Source organism: Equus asinus, chromosome 2 (assembly GCF_041296235.1).
Source record: "Equus asinus isolate D_3611 breed Donkey chromosome 2, EquAss-T2T_v2, whole genome shotgun sequence".
In the NCBI taxonomy this organism is placed as follows: domain Eukaryota; kingdom Metazoa; phylum Chordata; class Mammalia; order Perissodactyla; family Equidae; genus Equus; species Equus asinus.
In genome coordinates this window covers 139335279-139348323 of record NC_091791.1, presented here as the reverse complement: position 1 = coordinate 139348323, position 13045 = coordinate 139335279, and the positions used below count along the sequence as shown (strand labels likewise).

Below are 13045 nucleotides of genomic sequence, written 5' to 3'. Positions count from 1 at the left end.
CCTATAAGATCACATCCCAGAAGTTGCAAACCTTTCCATTTTCATATCATTGGCCAGATCTTAGCCAAATGGCCACACCTACCTACAAAAGATGCTGGGAAATTTTGTCTTTATCCCAAGCACCATATGCTCAGCTTAAAAATTAGGAGTCGTGTTACAAAGAAAGACAGGAGAGAGTGGATATTGAGCAGTCTGTGCTATAAACACTGATCCCAGCCATGGACACCAGCAAAGCCCTCCTAAAGGAGGGGAATGTCTGAGCACAGAATGAAATGTGATTAGGGACATGTCCAGATGAAAGGGATGTAGGAGAGGAGGAAGGGGAGGGGGCAGCTCAAGTGAGGACATAACGGAGAGGATGCTTGACTTGTTGGAGGAACTGAAAGATGCTCCTTCTGGCTGGATTATAGAGTAGAGGCAGGAGAAGTCACTCCCTATACTAGGCTCAGGCCAGTCCTCACTCTCCATCGATGTTCTCAGGGTTCTGGCTCTCTCGTTCGTCTCCTGCTTCAGCTCATTCTCCAAGTTTAAAGTGAGTGGCAAATCCCTCCACGGCAGGAAGGGGAAGAGTAGATAGAACATCATATCTATGTTAAGGAGACCCACTCCTTTTTCCTCAAAATAGGAGACTTGAATTTCCTCTTCAACCAAAATGAAAAACAAAGCATCTTCAGTGGACTCTTTGGAGAGGCTCCAGAGTGGGTGGGCGGTGGAAAGAGAGTATCACCAAGTGGCTCTCTTCTGTCTCTCCACACCTGGGAGATAACCTCTTTCCATTACTATGGCAACCGTTATGGATAGGGATCTGTGAACTGGGAGACCAGAGGTCACTGTGAGATGCAAAAGCACTTCCAAGTCAACCTGTCCAAGACTGACTCACACTCTCACCCCCCAATTCATTCCTCTTCCAGTGTCCCCTGTCTGTGTGAATGCACGTCCACACATCCCAGTGCTCAAGTGAGAAAGCCAGGAGTTAGCTGAGCATCTCCCTCTCCTTTGCCCCTCACATCCAACCACTCACATGCCTCAATAGCTCTCACATCTCCTCCTCCTCTCCATCTCCACTGCTCCCATGCTAGTCCAAACTATTACCATTGTCTCATGACTTAGAGCAGTGGTTGTCAGTCTGCTTGCCCTATGCCTGCTCAGCCTCCTCTACTATCTGATCACGCCACAGCCAATGTCATCATTTCGCAGCATGAGATGATCATGATCCCTCTCTCTCACTACTTACAACCACAGGAGCTTTCTTACTGTGGCCTCCACAGCACTGAGTCATCAGGTTCACACCTCTCCTGCTTCATCAGGCATCATTCCCTCCCATTCTTCCTTGCGTCCAGCCGCCTTGGTCAACTTCTGGCTCCGTCAACACTCTGCACTCCCTTCCATCTCAGGGCTTTCCTGCAAGCTGCTGCGCTCCTCCCTTCTCCCAGTAAACGCCCACCATCTTTCTGTTCTCAACTTCCTTTGCTTTCTCAGGGAAGTCGTTCCTAAATTCCCAGTTGGGTAAGACTCCTCCTCTGACATCTCCCATGTTCCCTCCCTTGAGTACACATGTTGCCTTGTGATTTCACATTCACCACCTATTTAGTTAATGTCTCCCTTCCTGGGTCACCCATAAGTGTTCACAGTCCCCCATGCTCTAGAACCAGAACTAAAAGTATAAACTCAGGACAAGGAAAGCAGGAATCTATACTACTGGTCAAATATAACGTGATAAAATACCTGATTCCTTTCATTATGAAACCCTAAAACTGGGAAAATTGCCCCTAATTTTACCTTTTCATTAAGTAATTTACTATGTCTCTCAATTTGTAGCCACAATGAAAAATGGAAATACTTGGGAGGCACTAGTGGGAATTTAATATTTTAAAGACAGAGATAAACCTCAAAAACCTAAATAAGTCTGCTTCTTTTAAGGAAGACACATAGGAAGGGGCTCCGGACCAATTTTCCATCTCAACCCTTAACCCTAATCAGACAATGAAGGCTTCTGTGCTGGGGTCTCTGGGGTCAATGGGATGCTGTTCTCAGAGGTGGGCTCAGGCCTCAGGGCTCCTTGTTCCTCCGGCAGGTCTCTGAGCTCAGTTTTGTCTTTAAGGTCCACAAAGTCAAAATATAACAGGCATTTTTGGTTGGTGAACCTTCCAGCCAAAGGGCTACAAAGATTTCAGATTACTTCTGGAAACATTCCCTCTTTGCGTTTTTAGAGGGAAAATGATCTTTTTAAGTATTTTGAGAGAAGAGAAGTATTTTAAATTGGGATCCTAAAGCATTATTATTTTATGATAACTTTGATTTTATATTAACTTTGCTATTGCTTTATACTGATATAAAGTAATGAACCCAAATTTCTCTTCCCTGAATGGGAGATAAATTGGCCAGCTGTGGACGTTAGAAAGATGCCCTGTTTGGGGGTGGGGGTGGGGGTAGAGTGGTGTCATCTTTATTATTATTATTGAATTCATAATAGTTTACATCAATGTGAGATTTCAGTTGTACATTATTTCTTGACTATCACCACATAAGTGCTCCCTTCACCCCCTGTGCCCACTCCCCACCCCCCTTCCCCTGGTAACTACTGAACTGTTTTCTTTGTCCCAGTACTTGTTTATATTCCACATATGAGTGAAATAATCTGGTGTTTGTCTTTCTCAGACTGGCTTATTTCACTTAGCATAATTCCCTCCAGGTCCTTCCATGTTATTGCAAATGGGATGAGTTTGTCATTTTTTATGGCTGAGTGGTATTCCATTGTGTATATATATATATATACACCACATCTTCTTTATCCAACCATCAGTTGTTGGGCACTTGGGTTGTTTCCATGTCTTGGCTATTGTGAATAGCACTGCAATGAACATAAGGGTGCATATGTTACTTTGGATTGTTGATTTCAAGTTGTTTGGATAGATACCCAGTAGTGGGATAGCTGGGTTGTATGGTATTTCTATTTTTAGTTTTTTGAGGAATCTCCATACCGTTTTCCACAGTGGCTACACCAGTTTGCATTCCCACCAGCAATATATGAGGGTTCCTTTTTCTCCACACCCACTCCAACATTTGTTATTTTTAGTCTTAGTGATTATAGCCATTTTAACAGGCTTAAGGTGTTATCTTAGTGTAGTTTTGATTTGCATTTCCCTGATGATTATTGATGTTGAACAGCTTTTCGTGTGTTTATTGGCCATCTGTATATCTTCTTTGGAAAAATGTCTGTTCATATCCATAAAGTAGTGTTATCTTAATGTCCCTTAACTGTTTTGCAGGCCCAGAACATTTCTGCCTCCAGGGACTTGAGGGTTGAGGGTCTTAGGAGGGTCGAGTGTCTTAGGAGAGCTGCCCGTGGAGACGCACCTGTGGGGAGAAGAGTCTGCTTACACGCTTCTGTCTCCCACATTCCTACTCTTGGGAACAAAGGTCACACCATTATACTCATCAGGGGCTATAAGGTGGTGGCCTATAGGCCAAATTAGTCCTTTAGATGTGTTTTGTTTGGCTAGGAAGTTGTTTAAATTTTTTTTACCATTTGAAAACACTAAAGGTATTTGAATGCTTTTTGGCAGATAACGTCTGCTTCTGTTAAAATGTATGTCATCTGCCTGGCCCCTGGGAACACTGAATTTGAGACCCCCCCCCCCCCACATGGCTATGGCTATCACTTATGGAACAACATTGATTACATGGGGACTTCTTGAGTGTACACATGTGACCTTGGATTAAGTGAATGTATGGATGAAAATTAGAGGTCACAGACGTAGGTCCCCAGGTGAGACACCAGAGCTCTCTCTCCATGGAGGAAAGAGGAAAGGCCACATGAGGACACAGCCAGAGGACTGCAGATGTGTAAGCGGAGGAGAGAGGTCTCACCAGAACCCAACCATGTTGGCACCTTGATCTTGGACTTCCAGCCTCCAGAACTGCGAGAAAATAAATTTCTGCTGTGTAAGCCATCCAGTCTGTGCTTTTCGTTATGGCAGCCTCAGCAAACTAATGCTACCTTCCTCTGCTCTGGCTCCTCTGGGTTATTTTATGGAAAGGTGTCTCTGGCTAGAGAGCCTCACCTATGGTCTTCTTTCAGTCCAGGCAATGGAGATCCGGGTAGAGTTGTAGAGATGTTTAAAAAAAAGAAAGAAAGAATTAGACTGAGTGGCACACAGGGAGGTAATTGATTCTTTTCATGTTAAAACATTTTATATAGTAAATTTCCTCCAGATCTTCGTAAATGTTCTCTTCAATGTCTTCAAGACTCAGTATCAGAGAATTAATGAGGATTGAATTGTTTTTAATGAGGATTGAATTGTTTTTAAAGGTAAACTTCCACAAACAAACAAACAAGAAAACCCATTCATTCTCGGGGCTGGGGAAAAGTGGGGGACACATCACTATGCAGGCCCTAAACGGGAAAGAGAAGACCCAGCAGGAAGAGAGACTCGTCTCCTCATTCCAGCAATGGGAGGTCCACTGTCCTTATTTCTTGCTATCCTAGAGAGGACAAAGTTTCTCAGAAGGGGCTGTTCACTCTGGTGTGAAATTTTATACTGGTAGTTTGATGAGAAAGTTCCCGCACCTGAAAGTCTGTTCTCCGCACAGACACAATAATCCTCTCTAAATCAGATCACCTGTCTTCCTTGCTCAAAACCCTCCAAACGACTTCCCATCAAACCTAGGATGAAATCCATGTTTGCTGTGGCTGGGAAGGCCAAAAGGTCTGGGCCCTGACCAGCACCCTGAGCTCATCTCCTAGCACCGTGCCTTCCTCTCACTCTGCTCCAGCCACACTGGTTTCTTTCTGCACCTTGAACACACAGAACCCACACCTGGCCCAGGGCCTTTGCAAATTCTCTTCCCTCTACCAGGAATGCCCTTTTTCAAGATATTTGCTTCTTTTGATCCCTCAAGGCTCTGCTAATTGTCGCTTCCTCAGAGTGGTCTTCCCCAAACATCCAATCTAAACGAGCCCCTCCCTCCCCCTGCATACCCAACCTCGTTAGCATTTATGTATAGAATCATTTAATCCTTTGTTCATTGTCTGTGTCTCCCACAAGAATATAAAGTCCATGAGGACAAGGACCTTGTCTAGAACAGCCCTGGGACTATAGTAGGAGTTTGGTAGATATATGTTGAATGAATGAGCAGGTCAGCCTGCAAGGACAGAGTGGGAATGGTGTATGCGAGGGTGTGAATGATGCATCCGTGTGCATCTTTCCTTCAAGAATGACCGCTGCTTCATTCTATCCATCCTGGTCCCTAAAAACTTCAGAAGAAAGTGTCCTCCACACCCAAGGAGAAAACAAGCCCTCCCACTGGTCTTGGGACCAGCCCCGCTTCCCCCAACACTGCCTCTTCTTGGAGACAAACTCCAGTTATCCCATTTTGCTCCCAACAGTCAGACTTGACTTTTCTGGGCTCATCTGGGCATCTCTCAGGAGACAGGGACCCATGTGCATATCTAGTTGCGCAGATCATATCTACCTTAGAGCATCTCCTAGGGCAGCCAGCCTGGGACAGTCACCAAGGGGCCTGGAGCACCTGCAGCCTCTGTTCTCTCCATGTCCCTGGTAACAAATCTCAGTCCTTTTATCCTCACAACTTGATCCAGGAGGAGGTGAAAGTCAATGTCCAGGGATGCCTGGAAAGGGAACACAGGGGCATTGGTGGGCCAGAGATGCTGGAAACAATGCTACAACCTGTTCTTTGCAGATCATTCTCATTGAAAAACCCAGAATCAACTTCCCTCCCCAAGTCAAGAAATGATCAGCACTCGCACCTCTCTGCAGGGCACCCTACATTCCCGGTTCTAGGACAAGGTATAATACTTTCAGAAGCAGTGGCCTCACGCCAGCTGCTAAGCTAAGTGCTGTCTGCACGTTATCTCATTTAATTGGCATTCTGCTTCAGAGACATGCATTATCGTCTCCTGCTTTACACACTGGGAGATCTCCCGCTGCACACTGAGGGAGGTGAAGCAATTTTCTCCAGCTCACATGGTTTGCAAGTGGTCAGGACTATACTGTAGATACTAATCTCTGTGTTACTTGGCACACCAATTTAAACCAGTTACCTACACGACTTTATTTAAAAAACAGCTTTGTGGAGGCATAATTTACATATCATGAAATTCTCCCACTGCAAGTGTGCAACTCAATGATTTTAGTAAACTGATAGAGTTGTAAAACCATCACCACAACCTAGTTTTAGAACATTTCCACTACCCAAAATGTTTCTTCATGCCACTTGAAGTCAATCCCCACTCCTACCCTCAGTTCTAGGCAACCACCGATCTATTTTCTGTCTCTATAAATTTGCTTTTCTAGATACTTCATATAAATGAAAGCATCCTGCATTATCTTTATTCAATGAAAAATTGCATTTACTTTGTGAAGACTGTTTAGTCAATTACGAATGTTCGGTTCAGAGCTGTGCTTTGAATGAACACAAGAAAGAAGGTATTGGACCCCCACTTCTGCAGGAGGCCTGGGGGGAAAGTGTTTATTTCTTTGTTTCTTAACTATTCAGGCTTCTGAGGACACCGACCTGGGTACTGATAGGCTGCAAGTGGAGAATCAAGGTGGGGGAATTACAGATGTCGATTTTTCTGGTTTTTTTACTTTTTACAACATGTGAAATAGTTGATCTTCATTCATGGACTTTTGCTCCAAGTAGTTTCAGGACTGGTTCCACTTACAATAAAATAGGGAGGCCGAAAGGAAGCCCTACAAATCTCATTGGAAAAATGTGATCCAAAGGCCCAGTCTGAAGCCGCGTCTGCCTGCTCCTACCCGGTAAGGAAGCTCCCTCTGGAAGGCGAACGGAGGACCACAGCAAACAGGTCCACTCCCCTTCTTTCCCTCCCCCGCAAGCCACCCATTAGGATGATGAAAATTTGCAATATTCGTTTCTGTTCCAGACCTGGCTCTCTCTAGGGATCTTGCTCTCCTGCCTCTGGACCCTCCGTTACTCCTGAGACATCATTCTCTGGGACAAAAGCCCCAGGTTACCTCCTCGTGATGGAGAGACAAAGGAGGCCGCTGAGCTACCTTCCTCCGGAGCACCATCCCTGTTCCTCTGAATGAGATTCCCATTCCACCCGAGAGAGAGCAGAAACCCTTCCTTCTTGACCACGTGGTCCATTCCAACCCCTCGAATACCCATTTCTCTTCTTTCCAGGAACAAATGACCTCCACAGACAGGAAGGCAGCCCGGAGGTTCACGAAGAGGCCCCAGGGGGCCACAACCGTCTCCCTTCCCTGAAGATCCCGCTCAGGGCTGGTCTTTCCTTTACCAAGACAGACTTGAAAACAAGCCCATTCTAAGTTTTATTCACAAGTTTCTCTGGTCAAGGCCAGGGGAGACTGACTAGAAGCCTACCAACATCAACAACAGCAACAATAACAGCTAATATTTATTAAGCAAGTACCACGTGCTGTGTTCTGTATGGTTTGCCTGTTTTTTCTCATATAATACTCAGAATAACTCTGTAAGATCAGTACTATTATAGCCTCATTTTACAGAAAACTATTAGTATTATTAGTACAGATATTATGAGCATAGAAATTATAGAATTATTATCATGATTATGTTATGAGTAGCACAGACTTTCTATTATGTCTGTATTATTAGTACAGAAATTGCCAAAGTGTAGAAATTATTGGTAAAGAAAATAGTATCGGTACTTTTATTATAGTGCAGAAATTATTATTACTGTATCACAGAAATCAGTACAGAAGCAGTATCATACTATAGTATCATACTATTATTAGTACATAATAGTATCATACTAGTACTAGTACATAAAATAGTATCAGTATCATCATTATTGACCCCATTTTTCAGAGAGGCTCAGAGAGGTTAAGCAAACTTACCTAAGGTTCCAGAGTTAGCCGCGGAGCCAGCTGAATACACTTACCTAAGGTTCCAGAGTTAGCAGCGGAGCCAGCTGAATACACTCAGCTCGCAGCCGTTAAGCAAGACTCACTCTCCTGCGCCTCCAGCTGCACGCCACCCCCCACTCACCCCCCCCCCCCGCCCCCGCACCCAGGGCAGGAGATGAGTGTGGGGAGGGGGCAGGAGGATCTAAATTGGGACTATAACAAATAATCAGAGTGATGGAAGGAGAAAGAACTCCAGGTACTTTCTGGTGACACAGAACCAACAGGGAAATAGGTAACTGATTAACCTGGGGAGCTGTTCCCACGTCCTGTGTTTGGAAGAAAGAAACTATTTTAAAAGTTAGAAACGAGTTGGAACAATGTTGCATTTAAGCTAAACTCAAGCAAGAGATATTTCTTGAGTGTAGATTTCACAATAGGTTATTCATTTTGCTTTTGACAGTTATGTTGAATTATATTAGCTTTATGGTAATTTTGAGAATAAAGGGTTTTGCTTGATGAATGAGCCCAAATCTCAGTCCCACAGGTCAGGGAGGAGCGTGGACAGAGCACAGAGCACAGGCTGGGACTGGCTTTGGGAAGAGTCACTGGGGCAGTGGACACACTGGAGAGAGGGGTTCTTTCTGTGTGAGGTTGAGGGGAGCCTGGAGCTGAACGGGAAGAACTGGAATGAGAAGCAGAAGGAACTTTGATCCGTAGCAGAAACCTAGTGGTATGGATGCACCTTCCAGTAAGAGACCACTGGAGCTCCCACTAAGAAAAGTTTACAAACAATTCAGCTGGAAGCATGACTAGGGGAAGGACGTTACTCAGAGTACTAAGGGGGAATTTCTACAGCAGTCCTCAAACCCAGCAAATTCCACACAACTGCACCACTCCTCCTTCAGAGCAGGGCAGAGACAAAAGTGTAGGAAGTTTCCATCCTGCCACCCTCGGAGGAGTGAAATGAACTCCCTCCGCCAGAGGAATAAATGCTTTGTCTGTGTCTCTCCCAGGTTCTTGCCTCTGGGTGGAATCCACTGCAGCCCCTGCTTGAGTGGGTAGGAGAAAAATGGGGGGAAGAGAGAAAGGTGGGGATGGGACAGAGTGAGACAGGAAGGGCAGAAGGGAATGGCCAGAGGGAGAGCTTCCAATTCATGGGCTGGTTGCCCAGATAGGTACTTGGACCCAGCTTCTCTGCTTCCCCCTGAGTGGGGAGATTATGCCGGAGCGAGACAGGGCTCATGACTGGAAAGGGGACTGGGCTTCGGAAGGCGAGAAGTAAGGTTGGAAGTTTGGGCAGAGGGTGCACTGTTTATAACGGCGAAGGAGATTCAGAAGTTTTGTTGAAAACAGAAAAGACTCGCTGGGGCCTCATGGGTCTGAGAAGCAGTTTCACGGTATTTGTGAAGAGGAAGCTGTTTCTTCCAGTCAGAATCTCTGGAGGCCGGTTTCCCGACCAATCAAAAGACAGTTCCAAAGAAACAGTGTTACGCTTGGTCCCCTACCCTGCGCTTGGCCCAGTGGGGTCTCTGGGCCTCAGGGGCGAGAGGGCAGAGGGGCGCCTTCAGCGGAGTTGCCGCAGGCCTTTCTGGACTATCCTGTGTTGGTGTTAAAATTAGCCTTGAACCTGTTGAGAAAGGTCTTCCCTGAATCCTCTGCAGAGAGAAAATCAATCAAACTTAAAAAGTGAGAAAAATCAATTAAACACACTTACCCTGTGTTGTAACCATATTACCTTAGGTGAGGTCAGACACAGATCGAGAACAACCGGAAAGAGTGTCACTGTTTCATTATGCTCATGCCTCCTTGGGGAGAAACAGCAGCCACTGGGGGGCTGCTCAGGGGGAGCATTGGGGTCAGTCATGAGGCAGAGGAGAAAGGGGAACCATGGGAAAGCACCTTATTGTGGTTTCCGTGGGAAGGAACAGGTGAGGCAGGGTATAAAGGGCTAGGATTGCCTGATTTGAATAATTTCAGGGGACTCTGGGGCATAGGGGCTGTCCCTGGCTGGCTGACACCTGGCCCTGGGGCAATTAGGTGAGCATACAGCAGCTGGAGTGTGAGCGCCTGCTAAGGGAGGTGGTTGAGATGTGGCCTTAATTGGCTACTCAAGAAGGGGAACCAACTGGCCTTTAGCCAGGCCCTCAAAACTGAGTCAAGACAGTATTTGTAAAAACCATATTATACCTTGTGAATGTAGGAATGAAGACCTCATTTCCTCATTTTAGGGGGCATAAACCTGGAACATATAAAAGTCTCTCCACTTAAGCCTAAATTTGCAGAGGTCTAAGCGATTACTGCTGTCTGTTATTCACATGCAAGAATTCCTGTCTGAGCCACTGGTAGATGGCCGTCTTCATTTCCCCCAGGAGAGGGCCTGGAAACCTGTTTGCTTGGGAAACCACAGCTTTCTGCTAGGTGTTCCTATCAGCCTTAGAGAAGGGAGAGATGGAGGTCAAGCTGTTGTGAGGCTCTGCGATCCAATGGCTCTGCCAAAGATGGCCACATCCTGACCCCGGAATTTGTGAATATGTTACCTCACATGGCAAAAGGGAATTAAGGTTGCAGATGCAATTAGGGTTGCTAATCGGGTGATCTTGAGATGGGGCCCATCGAATCATGGGAGTCTTAAAAGTGGAAGAGGGAGGCAGAGAAAGGATCAGAGAGATGCCCTGTGAAAAGGACTTGACCCACTGTTGTTGGCTTTGAAGATGGAGGAAGGGGCCAGGTGACAAAGAAATAGGGCAGCCTCTAGAAGCTGAAAAAGACAACGAAACAGAGCCTTTTCTGGAGCCTCCAAAAAGAATGTAGAGGGCTTGATTTTAGCCCAATGAGACGTACATTGAACTTCTGAAGTAAAGAACTATAAGACAATAAATTTGCGCTGTTACAAGCCATCAGATTATTGGTCATATTTTTCTCTGGCAGCAACAGGAATAATAGAGGCTGAGAGAGGCTTAGCTATCCTTGAGTTACAGAGGGATTCCTCCGTTCAGAACCTCTCTCCTGTACCTCTTGCTACGAAACACATTCAGTACTAAAGACTTGTTTTTAAGCAGAAATTGATTTACTAAGGGACATTCAGTAGCTTACAGAATCTCTGGGAGGGCCATAGACCAGGCTCTGGAGAACAGCCAGGAACAATGCCTAACAATACCATGGAGCTGCTTTTCTAAAACATTAAAAAAAAAAAATCTATTTACTTACTTTGAAAAAGGCAGGAAAAGGAAAAACAGCAATAATGTGTTCTTCTTAAGATAGTCACCACTGCAGGGCTCAGTCCTGCTGGGGACCATCTGGGAAACTGCATGACAAGCTTCCCAGTTGTCTCACCAGAGTCTGGGGAGTTTGGGGCTTTTTTCTACTGCCTCCTGTCTCCCACTGGTTGAGGGTTGACCCTGAGGGAGTCAACTGCCTCAGTTTCCAGGTTGTGCCTAGTGACAGTGTTAGCAAACTCCTTTATGCCAGAGAAAGCCCTCCGGCAGAGAAGCAGAGAGATGTATCATGTGAGGTGAAGAGACTTGAGCACGGCAGTAACTGTGACCTACAACTGTGAGCAAACTCAATCATGGGCTAAGAGGATGTGGCGTGGGGCACCAGCATGATCTGCTGCAACCCCCCCCCCCCTAAGATTTACCCACATCCACAGCAAATACATAATATTTGTCATGTGCAGGGCACTGTACATCTATTGACTCCTCAAGCCTTCATGATGACTGCATTCGGTAAGTTTCAGACAGCTATGATGCTTAGAGGATACTGGAATCATTCCAAAGTGTATTGGAAGAGTTCAATTTAAAAATATCATTATGCCAGCAATTACATCTTTTGCAATTATTTGAACTTATGGTGAGACATTATAGATGCCAACTTTAAAATGTACATGGGGCTGCATAGTTTTTCAGAATTCTTTCCCCAGGTAAGCAGCTAGAGTTTGTAAACAACCATCCCAGACTTCTGCACGTGTGTCTTGCCCAGGTGATGTGCCCAGAATCATTAAAGAGGTTGGTGGGGGTGGGGGACTGTGGGGTGAAGCAGTTCGAGGAGCTTCTGTCCTTACCCTGAAAGAATCCTGGGAAATAACTTTTAAAGGAAAATCCAAACGAGAGACTCTATAGATAGAAAATGAGTTCAGCTCGCTGAAGGTCCAGATGGATGAGCGCTGAATAACCAGACTGTGCTCTCCAGCATCCTGATTCGGTCCCTCCCAGAGTCTGTGGATGCTGAGTCAGTGGCTTGAATGCCATTCCAAACTGTCATCTCCCCTTTCGTATTTACTTAATTTTCTTAATGTTGTCTCCTCCAGCTCAAACTCTAAGTGATAAACTTACTCTATTATCAATATAGGGATGTAAAAAAAAAATAGGACTCATTCTACTTTACCAGGAAGGCATTAAGCAAGCAGACACTGTTTTCTCTTCTAGGGAACCAAGTGAACATCCTAGCTTAAGCTTCATGGAGCACTGAGGATACAACATGAGCTGTAAAGTGGTTCTACAACTGTGCCGATAGACTAGCTGCAGAGGGGAGCCAACAAGCCGAGGCAACAGAAAACCTACCTTTCGTAGAAAAGAGATGCCTTGTAACTGATCCAAACTGATTTTCACAACCAATCAACTTCATTAGCTATAACCCAACCTTTCCTTTTTCAGAGAACAGCATTCTCTAACTGACAGGGATAAGCAGGTTGGTGCTATGGCCTGTCTTAAATCTATTCTCTCCAAGAGCGAGCTAAGAAAACTTAGACAGGTTGTTAGAATTTGGTCTGATCAATGGCCCAACCTCAGTTGCAAAAGTGCTTCTCAAGTTTGGTACAAGGTTCAACTCAGTTCACTTACTCAGCCATTTTTTCCTCCAAATGTTGTTCATGCTAACAATAGGCATGGTAGGGAGACCTTAGTGAATAACTTTTCTTGCTCTGATTCCTTTTTCAAACCTGGTAACATAGGGGTAAGAGCTTGGGCTTTGAAGCCAGGGGGGCCTGAATTTAAATCCGGGCTCCATCACTTACTAGTTGTGAAACTTCCCTGGTGCAGAGCGGAGCGATGTTTCCGCTCACAGGACTGCTGTGAGGAATCAAGGAGGCCACGTGTGCAAAGAGCCCACACTCAGGTCTACAACAAATGCTGGCCAGTATTATCACTCTCATCATTATCCTTTTGATCTGTAAT

General features: G+C 45.4%; 1 long non-coding RNA gene across 2 annotated transcripts; it reads right to left on the bottom strand.

The window, feature by feature from the left end:
* Positions 1 to 259: 259 nt before the first annotated feature.
* On the bottom strand, positions 260 to 8123 carry LOC106837569 (uncharacterized). 2 transcript variants are annotated; one of them, XR_011506099.1, is made up of 4 exons: positions 7910 to 8123; positions 5476 to 5632; positions 3871 to 4074; positions 260 to 3357 (listed from the first exon to the last, which is right to left on the bottom strand). It is a non-coding gene; the product is annotated as an uncharacterized lncRNA (long non-coding RNA). The 2 variants fall into 2 exon arrangements; XR_011506100.1 differs by having other exon boundaries at positions 3871 to 4071.
* Positions 8124 to 13045: the final 4922 nt, after the last annotated feature.